This window comes from Misgurnus anguillicaudatus, chromosome 7 (genome assembly GCF_027580225.2).
Source record: "Misgurnus anguillicaudatus chromosome 7, ASM2758022v2, whole genome shotgun sequence".
NCBI lineage: Eukaryota > Metazoa > Chordata > Actinopteri > Cypriniformes > Cobitidae > Misgurnus > Misgurnus anguillicaudatus.
In genome coordinates, this window is record NC_073343.2 from 31972248 (window position 1) to 31997588 (window position 25341).

At 37.8% G+C, this 25341-nt stretch overlaps 1 protein-coding gene and 1 long non-coding RNA gene across 8 annotated transcripts in view; both read right to left on the reverse strand.

Moving 5' to 3' along the window:
• Positions 1 to 25341, reverse strand: part of grid1a (glutamate receptor, ionotropic, delta 1a) — a 436389-nt gene that overhangs the window by 277703 nt on the left and 133345 nt on the right. The gene's annotated exons all lie outside the window — the stretch shown is intronic.
• On the reverse strand, positions 10868 to 13544 carry LOC129444424 (uncharacterized). 2 transcript variants are annotated; one of them, XR_012370603.1, is made up of 3 exons: positions 12375 to 13246; positions 12104 to 12248; positions 10868 to 11346 (listed from the first exon to the last, which is right to left on the reverse strand). It is a non-coding gene; the product is annotated as an uncharacterized lncRNA (long non-coding RNA). The 2 variants fall into 2 exon arrangements; XR_012370602.1 differs by having other exon boundaries at positions 12104 to 13544.

The following is a 25341-nucleotide window of genomic DNA, read 5'->3' on the forward strand; positions in this document are numbered from 1 at the left end:
AGATTTCAAAGTGAACTGCCCCGAATTTTCAAAAGTACATAAAAAAGTGTCAAAAATGTCCAGTAGGAACATAACACACATCTTGACATGGCAAAAAATCAGTCAAATACAATAATTTTGAGTGCCAAGAATATCCAAGATCATTATAACTCTAAGTTCGTCCAGCTACCAAAAGTATAAAGCTGCACAATTCCAGACAATTAAAATGAACGATGAGGTTTGTTTTGACTGCTTTCAAGAGCTCAGTTTCCATTTAGTTTTAAAAAACATCCAATTTTAAACCTTATTGCATTTGGGCAGACATAGTGTTCAATTCGTTAACAAAAAAAGAAACTTTTCTGTGCCTAAGGCGATGACAAGACGACACCCATCATTAAACACTAAAGATGACTAGCAAGCAACGTCGCTGATGATAAAGATGAGACTACTTGTCATATACTTTGCAAAATATACTTGGCATGAGCATCAGTTCAGAGCCCGGCATATCAGGGCTGTGTTGCATGAGCGGTTATAAATAAATATCACAAGCCGTGTAAGAAGTGTCTTTCATTAAAAGATAACTTTTCTTTATGACACTTTTCATTAGACTGTGTAGAACTGGAACAACGCTTGACATTTGTAAGATGGGAAAGGCAACACTTTTAACCCATGCTAAAGGAGCAAGGCACCAGTCTCTAGTCGGTTATGTGATGTCATGCGCTGATTGGTCTGCGTTAAGTCACACGTCATACACAGACACACACACCATAAAATCTGCTGTGTACACTGACTGTAATGTTATTAATAATAATAATCGTCATTTGTATCATCGACTAAAATTTAGTTGACTAATGAAAGGTTGGATAAGCTTGACTGAATTTAAAGAGACATTTGACACAGAACTAAGACTACAATTTGAAATTGCTGTCAAAATGAACACTAGGCAGACCCGATCTCTTTCACAAATCCCAATAAACCACCCAGTATGTCCCAGTGCCCATAGCTTTCTGATGAATTTTATCCCATTACCTTGGAGAAGAAAGAGGGACTACAAATAAAGTAAGACACCATTTATGTTCATTAGCAAGCGTTGAGTCTCCGTGTTATATTAATAAAGTCGACACAGCTGATTTAGTGAGATGAACTTCAGTCGTCCAAGTGTTAATGCTTCATACTTTCTCCTTTTCATTTCAAGCTCGGAGGAGTCGCAACAATAATTGAATTTTTCACCGTATACTCACAGGAGGGAGATTTGTGATGCCTCTCCACATATCGAGACGTGGTTTGGTAAAAACATTTAATTATAAATTCATCGATATTTCTGCATCTCAATGCGGTACCCGTAACCGAATTTTGCAGACATTCCTGTATATTTTGTTTTTAATAAAGCGCACATCTCCCGTAGGCTTCGTACCTTGACAGACAGCGGGAGAAACAAACAAGATTTCAGGTCGGTAAATATTTTATAAAGTCGCCCGTGCAATATAGCACCCGAGCTCATCTGTTCCGGGAGTAACGTTTATGCATGCATGAGATTTTCGCTACATGTCTACCGTCCTACAGATCATCCGTCTTTGCTAATGAGGGCCGGGAATTCTCCGAGCACATAATGCAATAAGCATAGAGTATAAAACCCCAAGACTTCAGGCTAAAGGCGAAACATGGAACACAAAGACAAATTTAGTAGCGTAGTATGTGACGTGCATTAGGATTGGATTTGTCGCAGAAGAAATTTGAAGTGCATGATGGCACGGTTGTGTTTGCATTATCTGATAGTCACCTAAAACTCTTTGAATACTGTACAAGTGAAGACCTATCTGATAACAAATTAACAACAACCATTACTTTGAAATGGATGCATGCACATGATGTTGCTGATAATGTATATAACCTAAAAAGAAAATGCATCTTGACTGATATATCTTCTTGCATCTGTTTTCATAGCAACAGGTTCTCCGACTTTGGCCAACCAGCTTTGGGTCAAAAAGGGACCAGCCCAGCCCGCTGGGTTGTAATTTAACACATGATGTGTTGTTTAACCCATTGTTGGGTCAAATATATAAAAAAAATTGATTTCAAACAATGTTTTAATTTCTGACTCAACACTGGGTTGAAAATAACCCAGCATTTTTTAGTATAAATGTGTTTCCTGGGAATTAAACCGACAACCTATTGCGCTGCTAGTTTAATGCTCTACCAACTGAGCTATATGAAGCATTACAAATGTATTTTCCATCTTCTGCATATCTGCAGTCTCCAAAGAGAATGTCTACATTACTAAGAATACATCTCAAGAGAAACATACGGTACAAAGACTTCTTGGACATTTATTTTGAGAGATGTGTTTGTGTAAAAATAAGCAGTATGTCCTTTTCTTTGTACAGGGGTAACTGTCTGTTTTTGTCAGTTCAGTATGTTCTTTTGATGAAAATGTCACAAAGACATGGCCTTCTAGACAGGGAGAAAATAGAACTGGTGCATTGTAACAAACAGTGTTCAAGTCTATGCCATACAGGCCACATATTATGCAAAATAATGTCTGGACATAAATGCGAACAAAACAACCATACAATAAAAAAATCCACCCTTTACTTTTTTTTAGTTCCCCATTAAACCAAACACTCGTCTCGTTAGACATGCTATAACAATGATCTGTGGGGCATTTTGAATTAAAACTTCACAGACACATTCTAGGCACACCTGAGACTTATTTTACATATTGTAGAAATGGGCAATGTGCCCTTTAAGAGATTAAACACTTAGAACAGTCAAGCCTTTCAACCATATTATCTAGAACAGTGATTTTCAACCAGTGGGCCATGGCCCACCAGTGGTCCCTAGACTACTGACAAATGATTTTTATAAATCTTGCATGATCTAAAAGCCGATTTATGTTTGAATATCGCAACAGCAATTACGTCAGATAGAACGTATGTTTAGAACAATATGAAGGGGGTCGAAAAACTGCACATCCGCGTTTTCAAACACACTAGCGGCATCTACAATAGCTGTCCGCAGCGCCCCGCGTAAAGTCACCACCAACTTCCAGAAGTCAACAGACATTGGACTGAAATTATAAGAATATGGCTACATGTACATGATTATAATTGGATTATTATTGGTCTATTCATTTTTTCGGCATCTGTATTAAAAAAAAAAAAATTGGTACACATGCCGTGAATTAAAATGTGGCTTTATTTGATGCATAAGCCAAACAACTCAAAGAAATCTTGCATGTCAAAAAATTATGAATGCACGTCAAAAAGTGGCGCTAAAGTAGGGAATACCCTAAGTGCGTTTAAAGTGCCCATATTATGAAAAACTCACTTTTTCTGGGTTTTGGGGTGTTATTTTGTGTCTCTGATGCTTCCACGTGCATACAAACTTGGAAAAAAATCCATCCATGCTGTTTTGAGTGAGATACACGTTTCTGAATGTCCTCTGCCTTGAGTCTCAGATTGCACAAGTTCAAACTCAGCTCCGAAATGACGTAACTAGCCGTTTCGTCACATTCCGTTTAACACCCACCAGGTAGCTAGAGAGCAGTCACTTCGCTGATACCGTATCTTCTATACTGTTATTATGTCTCACTGAAATAACAGCGCTATTTGGATATTATGGATTATACTCCCACCTACTTTTAAAAACAAAGTTTTAACGCGTGTTTATTTGAACCTAAAGTGCAATCTCATATAGAGTTTGTTACGACGTCCTCAGATTGTAGGCGATAAGACGTTCATGCGAAATCTGATGTAAACAACAGACTAACGTTATATATCTATATTTCACGGATTATACGCATTTGTGGACAAAAATGGTCATTGGATGTATTTTATTGGACTCATACACACATCTGAAACAGACTGGATTTGATTCGCGATTGTTATATCAACACAAAAGGTAAGAAGTTACGTTATATTTTGCATGTTGTCGTCTTCTGTCACAAAATACTACATTTATGATGCTAGAGCATCTGTATCTCAAAACAGAGATCATACATTGATGCTAATCCCGTAAATTATACCTTTTAAATGTATAATAATGTTAATATTATTGTTTGTAGACCGTAGGCTATATAGATATTTTTTGCAGGCTAGATAGTTTGCAGCGTGGTTTCGAAAGTTAAAAAAAATATCTAACGGCTTTATTTTACAATTCTAAATGAACTAAGTAATAGTGCTTCGCCAAACTAAAAGTGTTTTGCCAAACTATCCGATCCCGAGCCTTACCAACCCGGCTTTTCTGATGAGGCTAACGTACCCCAGAGTCTCAAGATTTCCCAAGATACGGTCCGGACCTCCCGCTAGCTTCTAGCAATTAGCACGCAGTCCACAAGCAGTATACATCCCTCGCCGGGTCTTAAATAATGCGTTTGAAAATGTGTTATAACGGGAATATGTTAGCGTTGTCCAGGGCAAAACGAGTGTATTGTTGAGACTGCTACATCACAATTTACTCTTGAATCATTGTGTGTCATGAGTTTCTTCTCCTGGAGTGTGCTTATTAGTGATACTTTTCTGCTTGATTTGTCTGTTGGCAACATAAACTGTTAATAATAATAATATATAAAATAATAACACAGTATGGTCTGTACTGCTCACGATATCACTATGCACACGCACATGACGTTAGTAGTGGGGCGTGATCAAAGGAGCAGCAGCTCATAAATATGTAATGACCACCTCAAAACGGCACAATCTGAAATGCACTGAAACAGAGGCTACTAGAGATGGGTAACAATCTTTTCCTACAAGCTAGTTCGAGCAAACAACCTTTGAAACATGCTTTATGGAACTCATACACCTATTTAACTTGTGGAAAAGCAGTCATAAGATGGGCACTTTAAAACTAACCTGGGGTGAGGATTTTGCTTCCTTTTAGGGTATCGCACACCAGAGCGCCACAGACAGCTCCCTAGTGCGCCATCTGGTGGGCCGCGTAGGCAGTGGTAGACTACTGACAAATAATTTTTATAAATCTTGCATAATCTAAAAACCCATTTATGTTTGAATACCGCAACCTTTCGGGTTATTGCACACACCAGATGTGGTTTTCGCAACCCCCTTCGCGTACAGTAGTATTACTGCATCTAAATGAACATACATGCTATTCGACATGACGCGACTGCTGTTGCGATATTCAAACATAAATGGGCTTTAAGATCACGCATCTTAAATTAGCGTTTTTAAATCATTTCAAAATTAATGAGAAAAAAACTGATACGTATATAACTTTTGTAAAGATTTTTATATAAGATTTTTAGAAATCATTTCACAGTAGTCTACCACTGCCTATGCGGCCCTCCAGATGGTGCCGTGGGGACCACTGGTGGTCCGCGGCCCACTGCTTGAGAGTTACTGGTCTAAGCAGTCATTGGTGGTTTGTAAATTGCAAAAGGTTGAGAACCCCTGATCTAGACATTACTAAAAGAAATAGCACATAATACAAAATAGCAACCTTTGCTCATGGTTCAAGCGAACGATAGCACACACAAACCAATTGTTATAACACCAGCTTTTTCAGTATCAAGATTCAATACAGAAGAGATAAAAGAGTTTAAACCAGGTGCAATTCCACTGACTTCAGTCTTAAGGAGCTCAGCCCTCTTATAAGATTGTGATATGTGCTGATCCAGAGATTCAAAGCTTTTACTTGCCGAATAAACTTTGATAGTATACAGCTAATATATCAGCAGATGAAATCGTAAAACAGCTTGAATGCAAGTCGATTTGGATAAAAGCATCTCCCAAATGCATATCAATGTGGATAAGCAATATTTGGTGAACAATAGGAGAGATAGGAAGATGGAGAGCATACATCTTTAGTGAATGAGATACTGGTCTGTAAATTCAATCACACTACTTATACTAAGTATAAACTTAAAGAGCACCAATGGTCCGATTCACGATTTTACATTTATTTTGTTGTGTAAGTGTGTGTTAGTACATGTTAACAATATGCAAAATGTACAAACCCCAAAGTAAATGATGATGCGAGTTATCGTCTCCAATGAAAATCTCTTTTCTTGGACTACAACAAACGGCTCTCTGGAATGCTTGATTCTGATTGGTCAGTTGAGACATTTGCAGGTTCGTTCTTTTCAAATAATAACCGCTCCAAAGTAATAACGCATAGCCGGTACTACTTGTATGTTTTAAATCCCTCCGCGCCGACAAAGATTACTGTTTGGCGCCATCTTGTGACAAACACTGGACAACCACAATTAAGAATGGAAAAAGTTTGACATTCATTTTAACATGTACGGAAAAAACAAAACATTTAAACAGTGGATAGAAGAACGAACAACGACAAGACACAGAGAGCTTACTGAGACTGAACTTGACAAAAAAGAGCATGACAGCTACGAAGCCAACATTAAAAAAAAATACAGAATGGGCATTACAACTTCTCAAAGACTGTCGGGGCTTATTTCCCGATAACTACCGGCTGCCTCTACATTATCCCTTACTTAGCATAGGAATCTTTCAAACATGGTAAGGAGTGTCACATTTCCTGCTGATGTCAGAGCTATTCAGACCAATCACAACGTACAGATTAGCTGGCCAATCAGGGACACAGAGCCTTTTTTTAAATCCGTGCGTGTCATGAAAAGAGTAAAATCTGGAGCTACAAAAATGTACGATGTGGAAAATAATGTGTTTTTAACCATAAACCACATGAACACATTGTATTATACCAAATATACAAAATAATGTTGTTTTTTTACTAGACAACACAGCACTGTATTTTGGCCATTTATGTGCATCAACATGTGTAGAGTGATTCACAATGGTCCCAAGTTTTCTTATTTCATGTGTTTACTGTTTTTTGTGGCAAGACATGCTGAGATAAAATAGGAGATTTTTGAATAGGATCTCACAGACACCTGCTGCGGATTTAAATGAAACTGTCTGAATGCTCAGCTCGTTCAGTCGTATCAAACGCCCAAGGAAAGATGACATTTATTTCGACTGACCCATACATTTACAGTATTCGATCAATATTCAATTTTTTGTGCCTTAAATGCAAACCTTAGAAATCTCTCAGAATTTCAAAATCCTCTTCTATAGTTGATAGTTGAGTTTGGAAGAGAAATGCTGAGTTGGCTGTATTCAAAAGTAATGCCTGTGGACACTTATGTACATGCAAACCCATACTTAAACTTTCTCTACCTGCGCAGCTCTGTAAAGCTTTTTTCACTTTCATTCTGTGTATCCTGCAATGAATAAATGGCATGCATCTTCTCACCCATTCCTCCTTTCACCTAAATCCCCTTTCAGCTTATTTTCCATTTATCATTCTGCATGAATTTCTAAGGGCCTTTTTACACCTGGCCACGTCATGAATATTCATAAATACTTTGCACAGGAATAGAAAATCGGATTAATATCCATTAAGCCAAGATGCATTTATAACAAATCAGATAGCTATCCAATCAGAGAAAACACATGAAGTGACCAGGTGTAAATAGGCCCTCAGAGACTCGAGTACTTCTTCTCACCAGATTCATTGAGGTGGGCTCAGTCTCCAGATGTGAAGGATGCACAGTTTCATTTTTCATCCCCATTTCGCTCTTCGGTGATTCTCAGCCAACACAAAACAAAAAACACTCTCAGAGAAATTGGAAGAACTTGCTCTGTAAAGGGTCCATGTGTTGTCACCCGAGACAGTGAGCATGCACAGACCTTTCAAAAACAACTTAACCTACAAGGTGCAGTCCTGAACCGATAAAGCCAGTCATATCAGAAAAAAGCCACGTGTACCTTGAATCCTAAACATGGTCTGAGGTTGTTCACGTAAAACAGAAGCAACACAGTTATCTCTACCTATATTATGCCTCAGGTCACGTACAGGTATATGCATAAGGGCCTCGTTTCATCTAGGCAATGTGGACTTCACAGGTTTGGCAGGTAGTGTATATGCAGGTGAAGACATGAACAGCGGGTGTCTGTTTTGCAGGCCAGATGGCAATGCTTGCTTAACCCTCCTCTGCTCGGCAACCCTTGGCAACGTGAAAGAAAGCGCGGAGGAAAGAGAAAATTCTGGTGTCGGGGCTTCATTAAGGGCCATCCAGGCGACTCGAAGGGCTGCAGATGTTTTAACATGAAGGCTGAAACTGTTGTGGTACTAATTTCTCCCACAGATCAGGGTGCATTCAGGGACAGCGGGGTTTATGAGTGATCTGAATCAGATACGGGTGATTTCCGTATGCATCACAGCATCCTACTCATGCTGAAGGGCTGTGTGCTTGAAATGAGCCCTAAAAAAAGAGTGCTGGCTTTACTGTGTTGTATGTGGTCATTTGGAGCCCCCAACACACAAACGGCTGGGTTATTTTTAACCCATAATGGGTAAATATTGGACAGAGCACATGCTGGGTTAAAAATGACCCAATATTGGGTTGTTGTTGTTGTGAAACCATGGGTTATAATAACCAAGGAGTTGGGTTAAAACAACCCAGCATTGGGTCAATTTTAACCCAGCTGTGTGATCTGTCCAATATTTATCTAACATGGCTTAAAAAAGAACCCAGCCAGGTATATAGCTGCTATTTTATTTGGATCAGAATGTTACAACATACAAGGGTCATTTAAAGGAACAGTATGAAATTGATATCAATTAATCATAAAATGTCCTTGATATGTCAGACATTAAGAAATCATTTTTATTTCAAATACTTATATCACTGACAACAGTGGTCTGGCCAGGATATTGTCATTTAAAAAGTGGAATTGCAGCCCTTAACTGATGTTTATGTTGTCATGTTGTGTATTGGCCACCAGTTGTGTAATTGCAGTACCAGTTTTAGCCACAAGTTTTGTGATTGCAATACCAGTTTTGACCACAATCCTACATACTGTTCCTTTAAGTCACATTGGGACAAAAACTATTCTTGGAGAATTAGCCAAAATGTCTATTTTGTCATAAATGCTTAATGTTATTAAAGTGCACCTATTTAATTGCTAAAAAAGACGTTATTTTGTGCATTTGGTATAATACAATGTGTTCACGTAGTTTATTGTTCAAAAAACACATTATTTTCCACATGCCGTACATTTTTGTAGCTCCAGATTTCACTCTTTACCTGAACTGTACATTGGTTCTGTACGTTGTGATTGGCCTGAATACCTCTGACGTCAGCCGGAAATGTGACGCTCCTTTCCATGTTTGAAAGATTCGCTCATAATGCAATGCTAACAGGAGTTTACTTACACGCTGTGAGTCTGAAGCGGGAGGATTTATGATAATGTCGGTCTTGTCTACATCACCAATCCCAGGAAGTAAACTGTTGCCTACAATCCGTGTGTTTGTTGTAGTCCAAGAAAAGAGATTTACGTTGGAGACGATAACTCGCGTCATTGTTTATTATGGGGTTTGTACCTTTTACATGTACTAATACACCAAAAGAAATGTAAAACGTGAACGTGGCCATATGTGTCCTTTAAGATCCATGGTAATTTAAACTTATATAACCTATAGATCAGGGTTTTCCAAACTGGGGTTCACGAAATTGAACCTTAACCTTAAAGTGGACATATCATGAAAATCTGACTTTTTCCATGTTTAAGTGCTATAATTGGGTCCCCAGTGCTTCTATCAACTAGAAAATGTGTAAAAGATCAACCCAGTATATTAGTTTTGGTAAACCATTCTATACAAGCATGTGAAAAAATAGCTCATTGAAATTTGGCTCCCCTTGTGATGTCAGAAGGGGATAATACTGCCCCTTAATCTGCACTAAACAACCACGGCCATGTAGTGCAGAGATCAGCTCATTTGTATTTTAAAGGACACACCAAAAACAGCACATTTTTGCTCACACCAACAAAGTGGCAATTTTAACATGCTAGGGGAGAGCGGGGTATGTTGTCACACTTTTCACACTGTCTAACATTTACTGAGCACCATACATCAAAATGGTATAAATCTCATACCAAATGAAAGAAGGAAGTCTTGGGCACATATGTTGTATTCATAACATCTTTATATCTTATCTCATTACACACTGAAAAAAAAAATCCTTTCAATTTACGTAATTTTAATGTGTACATCGGTCCCACATAATCCGATTGTGTAAAACCAACATGATTTTCCTCATTTAATTTTTATGTGTCAGACCAAAACATTTTAATTGTTTTAAGTAGTTTAATATAAATATGTTGACTCAAAGTGCTATTTCTCTTTACTATAACACATTTATTTTGTAATGTTTAAGTAATTTTATTACGTAAGGGGACTAGATTTTCATCTCTAATTCCAACATGCTTTTTTAATGCTTATATTATGGGATTATGTAACTCTAAAGCAATTTCATTATGTCTCTGACACCAGAATAATCACCCATAATTATCCAAATGTTATTTATTTTTTTAAATACAAAATACATTTGCATTGGCATAAAAAGCAAAGAGTTTTTAACAAATGTTTAGTGATATTGAGGCAAACCACTGTTTTCAGATCATCAATTCATTTAAATCACTACACATTAATTCATTAACAGTCAATAACTATTACAACAATCAGCACATGCAGTACATACAAAGGGGCAATTTCCCAGACAGGTTGTAGATTAAGCCATGACTAGGCCCTAGTTATATTAGAATATTTTTTACAAAAAAAGTTTACAAACAAACCTACCTTACAAAAACAACACTGGAGTACATCTTGAGACAAAACAATGGCACTGATATATGTCAAGATATGTCAGTGCAATATGTTTTCAAATTAAGGCATTGCAAAAGTCTGGTACTAGGAAAAGCCCCATCTGTAAAACTGACCCAAATGTTTAAAATAGTTACTATCACAGTAGATTTAGAAGTGCTAAAACACAAACACTGCATTCCAAAGAGACATGCAAAACAATAAGTACTATTATTTTTTAAATGGATTTACAAACTGGAAAATATCAATCCTTCAGAAAGTCAGAGCTACAGCATTTGTATAAACTGATAATCAAAGATTCAACAAAAACAAAATACAACAACCATTTCCAAAATCAACTCTGAGCAGCAAACTGTTAATGTTTTAATAAGAGAAAACACTTAAAACAGATAAATAAAAAGAACATAAATGAGCAGCACAGTCTTTCTGATCCTTTCACTGAAAGAAACTGTTCGTTAAAGTTACGCTCAATGCAGTTCCATTAAAATCTTTTGGATTTCCTCAAAAATAAAGCGGAGATCAGGATAGCTCAGGTTTAAGGCATACATCAGCTCAAACAACATGGCACGATGTTGCAACACCTTCATGCCTTCCAGGACTATACAAAGATCCTCTTCTTCATCACAAGAAGCATGTTGTTTGAGAGCACAAATCCCAACATTGGTGTCTTCAAATGACCACACTGATGCTGACTTCATCCATGCCCTGTACAAAACAGACCAATTTAGTTAAAGAAACAGAAAAAAAGTTACTGTTACAATAAAAGTGTCATTGGAAATTAGTACAATGCAAACAAATATAAATGTAAGTATACAGACCCATGTGCATTGCCACAGCATGTTACAATTGGTTACACATACATGGGTTACAAAGCAAGGCAGCTGCACTGTCCACTGCTCTGGGTGTGTGTGTGTGTGTGTGTGTGTGTGTGTGTGTGTGTGTGTGTGTGTGTGTGTTCACTACACTGGGATGAGTTAAATAAAGAGGCCACATGTCAAGTGTGTGCTACCATACCTGACAATCATAGCAAAAGTGAATTATCTCATTTTCTCACTCTCATGTTGTTACAGACCTGTATAAATGTCTTTGTTCTGATGAACACGAAGGAAGACATTTATTTTGAGGAATGTTTGCAACCAAACTGTTCATGAGCCCCATTCACTTCCATAGTATTATATTTCCCCACTATGGAAGTGAATGGGGCTTATGATTGGTTTGGGTACAAACATTCCTCAAAATATCTTCCTTAGTGTTCATCAGAACAAAGACATTTATAAAGGTTTGTAACAACATGATAGGGAGTAAGTGATGAGAATTTTTATTTTTGGGTGAACTACCCCTTTAAATCTTCCCAGGTGTTTTAATGACCCTTGTGCCAAAAGATGTAACTAAAACATACTACATTTTCTGTACTTCCAACAAGGTTTACACATTTTTATGTCTATGAATCTATATTACTTACTTCTGTCATTTGATCATTGATTGTTCCAAGTCTTTTTGCTAGCTGTCCTCCTTTCTGATAGAAGAGTTTCATCAGGTTTTTGGATTGGAGGTCCAGGTGACACAGGAACATTAGACAGTAGTGATTCTTTAAATTCAGCATTTATCTGAAAACAGATTAACCAACCATTGTATATTTGAGTACTGCGAGTCAAAGAATAATACATGTATATTAGTTACAAAAATAAGATTTAGCTCCTAACAGCAGTAAAACAGTGATAGGAATTACTTACCAATGCTTTTGAGTGTGTGCAAGGATGATGGACCTATAAGAGGAAATATTCAGAGGTGAAATCAACACATAACCTCAAATGATGAAGGTCACACATACACAGAGCAATAATGAAATAAGTATTATATCTGTCATAGGACGCAATTTTGGACAAAATTAGATCTTAAAACAACAAGGTTCTCTTCTGAAAACGTCAGCTTTAAGGTGTGGCACTTCAAAGCGATTTTTTTCAGTTAATATACCAGAAGTCACGCGAGACATTGAAAAAAGCTTTTTCTAATTGAATCAAGTGTTGCTCGTGGCGTAGCGAAGTCACGAATAACTAACGCGGGTCTGATAATCTGATTAAGCAGACAGTTTGTTTAATACGCAATGTCATTATTAATGTAGTCAATTGATATCATCTGGTAAATTACTTACATGGATAACGTTAACGTACTCTGGACAGAATAACGTTTGGTTAGCGTTTTATTTGTCCTGAAACGTTTCCATAGAACAGCTGAGTAAAAAGTGCCTCAAAAAGTCAACTCAAAGCTGACAGTTTTCAACTCGGATAAAACTACCAAACGTGAAATAACGTTATACAGCTGACATTTTTAAAACGCTGTTTTTCTTTATGAGCCTTACACTTACTGACTGACTGACTGACTGACTGACTGACTGACTGTAACGTTAACTTACTCCACCAACCTCCTCCAAACTAATTTTTACTACAAGTCATTGCAATGACTACATATTGTAAAAAAACTGTCTATCTAGTGAAGATGTATCACGTATAAAGTGAACATAAATAAATAATAGAACTTACTTTAATAACGCGGTGTCCGTCTAAGAGAGTTCTTCTGACTGACTGCAGCTGAGTCTTCATTTTGGCGCCCAAAACAAACGATCTTTATTCTTCTTTTATGGCAGCCTTTTCATTGAGCGTTACTGCCACCTTCTGCTCAGGAGGTGCCGTTTTGTGTCCAAACTCAATTTTATTGCTTTAACTATTCAATTCAATCAATTTTAATCAATGTGAGAATAATGTGTTCATTTTACATTCAAACAAAACATTTTCATCCTAATCAATTAAATTATGTTTACACAAGGAATATAAATATTTTGTGTTGCATATACATGTTTATTTTATTTAAATTCAAAGACCCACCAAGTCCATTTTTTTCAGTGCAGAGTTGTAGACTGTTGAATAGTGACTGTGCACTTGTGACAATTTGCCCCATCGGAGGGTAAGTTGTCACACTAGATTATCTAAAAATAAGAACACAACTACTTAATTGTGAATATTGATTTTAATTTTTAAACTCAAACCAAACTGGAAATATAAACATCCGTGCCTGGAGAATCTGGAAAAACAATTATTTCAATCCAAATAATGCACATTTCAATTAAGTGGCAAGACCACTTTACTTTGAACTTTGGTTCAAATGTTCTATGGCTTTCACATAAAACCAGATAACTGAATGGAACGCTGCAGATAACTTGCTTAACTTAACATGTTGAACCTCTGAACAAAACAGATGCCCTGTATGACTAATAGGACTCATCTCCAGAATCACAATTCTGACACACATAAATTGCCTGGCCTGAGGTGCAAGCATCATGGGCCCAATTTTTGCATTTTACACATTTTACCCAGGTCTCCTTTGGACGACTCTTTGAAAATGGCTCTACACAGACGAGGCAGAAGCACTCTTCATCATCTGATGATGACTCTTGCATGATTTTTCTACTTTTAGCTGCCTTGTTTTTCATAGGTCCAGATTTCTGCTTCCCTTTCTTTTGAAACAGCTTTTTGCTAGATTGAGGCTTATTCTTTTCTATATCATGTTTTCTGAGCATGTTCGATGTGTTTGTTTGTACAGGGGCAAGTTGTCAGATGTGACGACTTGCCCCAAAGTCATTGAGACAACTTGCCCCAGACTTTCTGGTGTGCTACTGTTGTCTAAATCTCAAGTTTAGCTCATCATATCACTTTAGCTAAAGTATCAAAAGACACTTTACGGTCTCCTCTATTTTGTGCAAAATAATCATTTTAAACATTCACACAATGTAAAGTGATTTTTTTTACTTTTTAAGCAGAAAAATAAGAAAATTGTGCTAACCTCAGATTACAGTGATCTTGACCACATGTGAACAGGAAGTTCACTATAGAAGAAGAAGTCACATAAAGTGGCTATTTGATTTTTGAGATAGAGCCTCTAGTGTTGGAGTTATTAACAGTGTGACAACTTACCCATGTGACAACTTACCCCGCTCTCCCCTATAATAAATTATCTGTATAATATTTTGAGCTAAAACTTCACATATCACTGAAAAAAATGAATCATTGAATGCAATCAATTTATTTAAGCTACATTTAAACAAAAGTTTTATATTTTATTTTACTTTACTAACCTTTTTTGTTTAAATGTAGCTTAACTAAATTGATTGCAACCACTTACCTTAAAAAATTGATTAAATTCTGGGACACCAAAGATTTATTTGACATCTTAAAAAAAGTCTTGTGAAATGTCCCCTTTAAGAAATCTCAAAGTCAAGGAGGTTCAGCTGACAAAAAAGTTTGCAGCCCCTGCTGTAGATAACTTAATCTATGATAACTGCTGTATGTATATTTTGCTCACAAATATTTTGTGACAGGATCACTTGCTCACTTTTGTTTACAAAAGACCCTTTGAATAGCAATCCCTCCCTGCAGTGCCCCTCCATCGTTCCGAATTTGCCCATACACATATGCCATGCAATGCCATCTAGTGATATGGCTTTAATATGGTTTCTGTGTGAGGTGGAGAGAGAGAGGTTACAGTAGGTTTGTTTATGAGTAACAGAGTGGCCCGCTATACTGTATGATGTCAGGTCAGTAACTGATGCAATTTGGCTTTAAGGATAAATGACTGGTTAGTAGTAGCTAAATGAAAAGAGAGAGAGAGAGAGAGAGAGAGAGAGAGAGAGCCTGAAGGGCTTTATAATTGCAATGGTTTGCAATGAATAAAGCCATTACTGTTAATGTCTTTAGGGTCTGTACGTACCATTTGTCACAACTCTTATCCAGTCAAGCGACGGCGAACCTTTAACACACTGTGCGTTCATAATCTAAACCGCTTCTATACAGAAAATCAAGCGTGCGTTCGGTCTATCCGTCATCTTGACGTGGCTCTGACAGCTGTTACATAAATCACTGCCAGTATGAATAATCAATAGTCTCTCGGTCAAAACAGACAGATGCTTATTGTTTAATGTAATGTTTGACTTCATGGGGTCAGCGTTGAATCAGACGCAGAGCCTTATTTAAACAAACAAAATGGAAACGGGTTTATTCCATTGCAAAAAAACTATTGTGACAAATAATGTACATTGTAATATGTCAATCATTCTAGCAGTTGTAGATATAAATATCTTGCATACTATACTATAATATAAAAAATTTAAACATTGAAAAATTGTCAAAAAGTGAAGAGCTGCTAAACTCTGTCAAAATTAGATAATGATATTAAACGAATGCTTTCGGCTTGTATTATACACATATATTATATTATAATCCACTTAATCCTGGCCTCAGGCCATTAGGAAATACCGGTTTGATGACAGAATCCACTAAATTGGTGTCCCTTGTGAGTACTTGGATCTGAATACAACCTAAATGTGGCTGTCACATGCATCACAGCGCCCCCTAGTGTGTGGTTCTGTTTTAATTTTACCTTCTGAATTCTGACTTTCATCATTTGCAATTTTACTAATTGCATATTTTGTGATTTTGCAACTCTTTACTATGTCTTATCCAAAGAAGTGGATGTTTTTGCCAAAACAAAGCTTGCATGCACATAGAGGGTTTTGCAGCGATAGATGGTCAAAATTGTTAAATACCAATGAAATGACTATAATGTGGCATTTGTAAAAATATAGCATTTCAATTACTGACTAATAACCTATTTATTGCCATTAAAGTGAAATTACTGAACCTAAACATAAGATAAAATGCTGATTTACAAGAAGACATGCCAAATTTATAACTTACATTTATATAGCGCTTTTCTCAGTACTCAAAGCGCTTTACATATGAACGGGGGAATCTCCTCAACCACCACCAATGTGCAGCATCCACCTGGATGATGCGACGGCAGCCATATTGCGCCAGACCGCTCACCACACACCAGCTTATTAGTGGAGAGGAGACCGAGTGATATAACCAATTAGTATGAGGGAGGATTAGTAGGCCAATGGGCAAGTTTGGCCCGGATGCCGGGGCACACCCCTACTCTTTTCGAAGGACATCCTGGGATTTTTAATGACCACAGAGAGTCAGGACCTCGGTTTAACGTCTCATCCGAAGGACGGTGCTTTTTTGACAGTATAGTGTCCCCATCACTATACTGGGGTGTTAGGACCCACACAGACCACAGGGTGAGCACCCCCTGCTGGTCTCACTAACACCACTACCAGCAGCAACCTGGTTTTCCCAGGTGGTCTCCCATCCAAGTACTGACCAGCCTCAGCCCTGCTTAGCTTCAGTGGGCAAGCTGTCTTGGGCTACAGGGTGATATGGCTGCTGATCAAATGTACTTAGAGGGTTTTGCATTCTGCAAAATTTTATAATTACTAATGCTAAATAATCCAAGGTGCTTCCAAAAATACCACAGTAATACCACAATTCTACATTTAAAAAAAAACTATTGTATGCTAATACCATTGTACTTCTTTTAGTCAACCAATAAAATATAACCCTCAAGCAAAACGTTTCATCATATTCAAAACGTTTTGATTTTTCAGAAAAGACTGGTACATTTACATTCATGTGCTTTAAAATCTATACATTCGAACTCATGACCTTTGTGCTGCTTATGCAATGCTCCACCAACCAAACTACAGGAAGACCAGGATTGTTTTGACCTGACTTGGTTTATCTATTAATTTTCACCTTTCTTCAGATCTGGCCAGTGACCTGAACCTCAGATGGTCACGCAGCTCTTTTGTGGCCTAACACCCAGTTTCTGATTTGGCTGGAGGACAAGGCTCGAGAGTCTTCCGAGCCATATGTCCAGTGACAGACCTCTCAGCATTGGGAGGTAAACACCATGTCCTGCCATGACTCTCAGATGAATGTTGAGCTGAGGGCAATGCCACAGTCACAAGAGTATTGCTTTCACATGCTTTCAGATCTGGTCGGAAAAGCCAGAAAGATGTCAAAAATGACATTGGTTATAGTAAAAATTCATGAGCTTTTGAGCACTGATGCAGGGGTGTCAAACACACAGCCGGAGGGCCCAATATGGCTATGAGTATAAAAAAAACATTTATTATAGCAATATGATTTATTCAAAAAATCTTTCAGTATGCTATTCTGACTTGTAAACATAGCTTTGTACATGTTTATTGTTTGCTCTTTTGCTGGCTTATTTGGGTAAAAGCATCTGCTAAATGATTCAATGTAATGTAAAATATAGCTGCAAGCAGCAATTACGGGGTCAGTCCCAACAAGAACACAAATTGACAAAACAATTAGTTAGGGAAAGCAGTTTAAAACAAAGAAAAAACACATGATTTTGAACTGACGTTTTTCAAAGATATAAGCAAAAATAGCCTTTTTCATATCTCAGGACCACTGTGGCGCTGTAATAAAACTATTCATGAACCAAGTGACATGTCAATTCACGCGAGTTCGGCGAAAATATAACAATGGATTGGCCAATCAACACGACTTCCATAACTTTTGCACTGAGCCCCTCTAAATGCCACATACCAATTTTCGTGCTAATCAGACAAAAACTGGAGGAGAAATTCAAAAAAGTACCCTCAGGTCATGACTATGATTACACAAACCAAGTGACATGTCAATACACGTGAGTTCGGCGAAGATACAGCCTTAAATCAGTTTTTGACGTAAAATTTGTTAATACGGTATATGACAATGGATTGGCCCATCAACACGACCTCCATATCTTTTTGCTCTGAGTGCCTTTAGATGCTACATACCAATTTTCGTGCTAATCAGACAAAAACTGGAGGAGAAATTCAAAAAAGTACCCTCAGGTCAAAGTACCCTTTAATTACACAAACCAAGTGACGTGTCAATACATTTGAGTTTGGCGAAGTTACAGCCTTAAATCAGTTTTTGCGTGCTCTACGTCAAATTCGTTGATGTGGTATATGACAATGGCTTGTCCAATCAACACGACTTCCATAACTTTTTGCCCTGGGTGCCTCTAAATGCTACATACCAATTTTCATGCTAATTAGACAAAAACTGTAAAAGTTGTTCAAAAAAGTACCATCAGGTCATGACTGTAATTACATAAACCAAGTGGCATGTCAATACACGTGAGTTCGGCGAAGATACAGCCTTAAATCAGTTTTCTATGTAAAATTCGTTGATACGGTATATGACAATGGCTTGTCCAATCAACACGACTTCCATAACTTTTTGCCCTGGGTGCCTCTAAATGCTACATACCAATTTTCATGCTAATTAGACAAAAACTGTAAAAGTTGTTCAAAAAAGTACCATCAGGTCATGACTATGATTACACAAACCAAGTGACGTGTCAATACACGTGAGTTCGGCGAAGATACAGCCTTAAATCAGTTTTCTATGTAAAATTCGTTGATACGGTATATGACAATGGCTTGTCCAATCAACACGACTTCCATAACTTTTTGCCCTGGGTGCCATAAATGCTACATACCAATTTTCATGCGAAATTAGACAAAAACTGTAAAAGTTGTTCAAAAAAGTACCATCAGGTCATGACTGTAATTACACAAACCAAGTGACGTGTCAATACACGTGAGTTCGGCGAAGATACAGCCTTAAATCAGTTTTCTACGTAAAATTTGTTAATACGGTATATGACACTGGATTGGCCCATCAACACGACCTCCATATCTTTTTGCTCTGAGTGCCTTTAGATGCTACATACCAATTTTCGTGCTAATCAGACAAAAACTGGAGGAGAAATTCAAAAAAGTACCCTCAGGTCATGACCTTTAATTACACAAACCAAGTGACATGTCAATACACGTGAGTTCGGCGAAAATACAGCCTTAAATCAGTTTTCTACGTAAAATTTGTTGATACGGTATATGACAATGGATTGGCCCATCAACACGACTTCCATAACTTTTTGCCCTGGGTGCCATAAATGCTACATACCAATTTTCATGCGAAATTAGACAAAAACTGTAAAAGTTGTTCAAAAAAGTACCATCAGGTCATGACTGTAATTACATAAACCAAGTGACATGTCAATACACATGAGTTCGGTGACGATACAGCCTTAAATCAGTTTTTGCGTGCTCTACGTCAAATCCGTTGATACGTAATACATGACAATGGACTGGCCAATCAACACAACTTCCATAACATTTTGCCCTAAGTGCCTCTAAATGCTTCATACCATTTTTCGTGCTTATCAGACAAAAATTGTAAGAGAAGTTTGAAAAAGTACCCTCAAGTCATGATTATGATTACACATACCAAATGTTGTGTCAATGCACGCAAGTCCATCAAAGATACAACCTTTAAAATGTTTTTGCGAGCTCTACGTCTAATTTGTTGACGTGGTATAGGCCAATCCACATTAATTAAATCGGACAAAAGCTCTAGAAGGAGTTCGAAATGGCGGAAAAATCTTCATGGTGAAAATTATGTCATAGGGAATCATCAATCAAATCACCATGAGCCAAGGATTCAGAGAAAATAAAGAATTTCGTTTCTACGACTTGCGTGTCAGAAGTTATAAGCAAAAATGTATGTGAAAATTTGGACTGTTGGTGGCGCTAGAGGGTTTGACATACAGACTCCAAATTTGAATTGGTAACATTTCAGACAGTCCTCCATCTGTGTGCCAAATTTCATACATTTCCTACATACCCTTCTATGGGCTGCCATAGACGCAATGGCAGAAAAAGAAAAAGCAGCAGAATTGACCCCTATTAAAATGCAATTGTTTAGTCACAGCCAGATAAAGTACACTCACAAAATTCACAACATATATGTTTATCTTAGTATCCTAGAAAGCCTATGCACTCATCAAAGCTTAACCAGTAATAAAAACGTTTGTCACCGTATCCTCTAAAGAAGCATTTTGTCCAATTTGGCCCCATGACCTAAAATGAGTTTGACACCCATGACCTGAAGGACACATCACATTAGACGAATTCATTCAAGCATCTGTCTTCTTGGCAGTCGTTTCCATTCGCCTTCATAGTATTCAGTCTTCAATAAAACACTAGAGAGAGAATCTGTCAGCTCATATGAATAAAGGCGATTATGGCGCTTTCATAACCTGCGTTGTGTTTGATAAGAGAGGCGGCCTTAATGTTCACGCTGAACCGCAGATTAGTTTCTCGACAGCCCTCAAAAGTGAGTGCGAAACACAAACCGAACACTAAACGGTCCCCGCACTTCATACTCCTTTGATGATCCACAACCACCCTGCAGCAGATTGCATATGCACCATGGGAAATTTAAGTGGGTGTTAAACTCTTTCCAGAGCGAGTGAGAGAGCTAACAACACACCCAAACTCCCCACTCCTCTCCTGATTCAAAGCTACGCCTTCGTGTAATTGTGCTGCTCTTTTGGCGAAAATAAAGCATGTCATTTCCCAACATAAGAGCGTCCCATCCTGCTGTTCTGGTTGGAGCTGAACCCTAGATAATCATTTCTCCTTTGTGCTGCATTCGAGGTGTTTTTCACCTTGAAATAAATGGCCTCCATCCCGCCAACTCCTGTTTTCCAAAACACTTCTCTATCCTCTCAATTTCTGGTCCTTCTTCCCATTCTGTTTCTCACCCCGATGCTCACGTTCGTGCCCACCCCGTTTAGTTTTTCCCTCCTTCTCCACGTGCTTCTCTCATCCGTTCGCCTTCCACCTCAATCCTTTATTTGCGCCGGACAGAGCGGCCGGCCCTCCCGGCTTTGTGTTGTTCCCCAAGCCAAGAGGAGCCGTTCTGATCAATGGCGGCCTGTTATTTCACAGCGGAAACCGCAGCCCTTCCTCTCAGCTCTCATTAGTCATTATGAGAACACAGACAGGCCCGCAAGATCATGATGAAGAGATGCTCCAATACACAACAAAAGAGATCTGGAAACTGCAGATATAAGCCATGGCAAAGTCAAGAGCAAACCCAGCAAGCAATAGCCGTCATTTCACCATCTAGGTTAACTATAGACTCAATGTAGTCCAGGTATGATCACCCCACTGTTAGCCAAAATAAACTTAAATTTGATGTCTTTTCATTTATTTATTTTGGGCTATAATTAGACATATTTTAAATTTTCACTGACAGATTTAGCTTTTTTAGCCTAGATGTTTGGACCAACCCAGTCTCACCCCATGGCGTCAATATTTGACGACACTTGACCATGCGTCAATAGTTGACGCGGAGGGTATACCTTTCGCGTCATTTTTTGACGAACTGGGGACTTCAATACTATTGAGTCCGTTGCATTCTCTTTCCTATTTTCTTACCATTTTCGCGTCGGTTTAGGGTTAGATTTACATAATGACATCCCTACCCAAACCTGGCCCTAACCCCAACGCCAGGTGACAACTGTTTAATTTCGCGTACCTAATAGTATTGAAGTCCCCAGTTCGTCAAAAAATGACGTGAAAGGTATACCCTCCGCGTCAACTATTGACGCATGGTCACGTGTCGTCAAATATTGACGCCATGGGATGAGGATGTGTTGGTTTGGACATCTATTAGATGCATCTTTTAAATGCAAAATTGCTTGCTGGGCAGCCATAACTTTAAGAAATACATACAAAGTAATTCACTTTCCTGGCATCTTGCGAAAGATTACCGCACAATGCGATCTGGCGCACTTACTGTGGATCTCTACGGGGAGAAATTGATGTTTGGATGGAGAACAATCAAAATGTTGTTTATTGGCTTTGGCCTGATTTTAATTACTGCCTCTTATCTGCCTGACACATGGGTACAAGTGGTGCTATAGACATTATTTATTACCCCTAATCTACCACGTGCATGTAATGAACTTTTAAATAATAATGAATGCGTTTGAACAGGCTTTATTTCTTCGATCAAACACGAGAGGACTTGTTAACATGCCATTAGGATGCTACGAAGCAGGTGCTGGTTATCAGCTTTGATCAATAGCGCACCAGAAAATCAGATTGATTACTAAACCTTCAGTGAAGCCACGAAACGAGAATCATTGAACATCAGATTTAATCTGTCCATCATACATACTTGATTTTCATGCAGCCTGACAGGAAAATGACCTCAGTGTTAAACGCCATCAGAAAATAATCTTGGGAAATCAAGATTCGAGGGAGGAAGGAGACTAAAGTCATTCAGAAAGAGTTTGTTAAGAGAGATTGTGGCCAATGCCTCAGGTGGTCGGTGCAGAGGTCACTCGTGATGCGTTACATATAAGAATGATCTAAAGGTAACAATAAGTATTAAATATTTGTACAATGTATCCCAGCAAGCAATTTTGCATATAAAATACGTCTAATAGACATACAAACAGTGACGGCTGGTGACTTCTCTTCCGAGGGGCACAAACTTAAAATATGTGCCCTGAGTGTCGTGTGTCGCTCATCGTGTCAAAAAATGTGTTTGTTGCGTCATGTGAACCATGTGCATTGTGCGTCATTTTAAAATACGTGCCTGCTGCGCACGCGGCGAAAGGATTTATGACAAAAGAGATGATTATGTTCACAAAATACTCGAAAATACAAAATTACTAATGCGATTAAGCGAGTATCTGGCAAACGTCTCTTTTATGATAAACCTCTTTGAAGCATCTGCAGCAGAACACCTATTTTCATATGATAATTCAACACATGACAACTAAATACATGTTGTGACAAGCTTCACATTGTGCACCCACGAAAAAGAAGTCACTGGCCGCCAGTGCGTACAAACACAGCTCAGACGTCTAGGCTAAAACAATGCAAAAATGGAGATGTCAGTAATAAAATAAAATAAAATAAAATAAAATAAAATAAAATAAAATAAAATAAAATAAAATAAAATAAAATAAAATAAAATAAAATAAAATAAAATAAAATAAAATAAAATAAAATATCATTTCACAAATTATTTTGCCAAAACTGACAAGTAACCAAATTCAAGTTTATTTTGGCTAGAAGTGGGTAACTCATAGCTGGACTATATCGGTGAATTATATAAGGGATATAGTTAACCTTTACCCAGGGTTTCACAAACGAGGTCACATATTATTATTTTATATTGATATTTAACTTTGCGTATAAAATAGTGTGTTGTTTAATTAGCATGATTTTGTGTTTTGCTTTACACTGCAACAAATGACTTTCTTACTTAGTATTTGTCTTTTTTCAGGAAAAATATCTAAAAAATTTTAAATTAAGATGTATTTTCTTGATTAGCAAAATGACCTTGTCTAGTTTTTAGACAAAAAATATACAATTTAAGCGAATTTGTGCTTAAAACAAGCATAAAAAAATCTGCCAATGGAATAAGAAGAAAATCTTGAATTAAGTGTTTATGGAAAAAGTAAACTTATTTCAAGATAATTTTTCTTATTCCTTTGGCAGATTATTATTTTTTTTTTGCTTGTTGCTTGTGAAATTCAAGATTTTTTTTTCTTACCCCATTAGCAGATTTTATTGCTTGTTTTATGCACAAAATCACTTAAATTTGTAGACTTTTTCTTGGGTCGTTTTGCTCATCAGGAAAAAGCATCTTAATTTAAGAATTTTTAAATATTTTTACTGAAAACAAGGCAAAAATACGAAGATATTTTTTTTCTTGAAAATAATTTTTTTGCAGTGTAGCCTGGCCAAGATAATTTTCAGGTGGTCTTTCAATGCTATCTTATGGCAATTCGTAAGTATTTTACGAGGTGGCTAATTCGTATTAATTTGTACGACCACATTCGTACATTTTTGTACGATTTGCCTCTACCCCTGTGCTGTAGGTTTAGGGGTGGGGTTTCATTATTGTTTTTTTTATGATAATCGTCCAATTAGCCAATTCGTAAAACGTACAAATTCTCGTGAGATCAGGCTGGGTCTTTCAAAGCCCTTCGAAAACCAGCCGAAAACCACTGTAGCTTAGTGGCTACATGCTAAGACCTAAATATAATAATTAACTCCAGTTCAAGTCTCTGTGGCGCTTTGAGTAAAGACCGCTATTTGTTTGGCGAATGGACCCGCTGCTTACAAATACGCATTAGTCACTTATAAGGTTGCATTACAGTTAGGTCGCTGCCTTACAAGGAGACATTAGACAGCAAGCCAGCTCACTCGCTTCTGGAACAAAGCAACTGTGTCGGATGTAGCGGAAAATTCTGAAGTGACATTCAAATGCCGAGCCGCTAAAAGTGAGAGAGAAATAGATAAGAGAGAAAGAGCGAGAAGTCATTTCTGGATTATAAACGACTACATGCTGCTCAGAGAGAGGCGGTCGACGTGATGCGCCCCAAAATACCACAATAACAATGACAGAGTAAATGCATTAGATGGGTTTGGGGGAAACATGAAATGAATGCTGATTTAAAGAGCCATGGCAGGAGGGAGACCAACATCAAAGACGCTCACAAACAACTTCTCTCAAAGCCTCTCTCTCGCTCTTTCTCACTCACACACACCCAATTACACTATTTGTGAACAAGAATCAGCGAAGCAAAAGATAACAAAATCTGTAACCAGTAAAACAGAAAAGGACCATCTGGGAACAGAGGTCAAATATTCCAGCAAAGGACAGTCATAAATCCATTATTATTAGGCGGAGGCCAGGGACAGGCAGGGACAGGGCAATTCCCTCTGTGCAAATTCAAAGGAAACCTTTTAAAAATGCAGCACCCGCAGATGTTTGACCATGGATGTGCAGAAGGCACGTTCGCAAACACGCAGGTGAGATAGGAGACATCCTTCAAAGCCCCTGTGTCACATCAATTAGCTTTGTTGGGAGCGCATATGTTTAAAGATGCATTGAGCGAAGGACTGTACTCTTT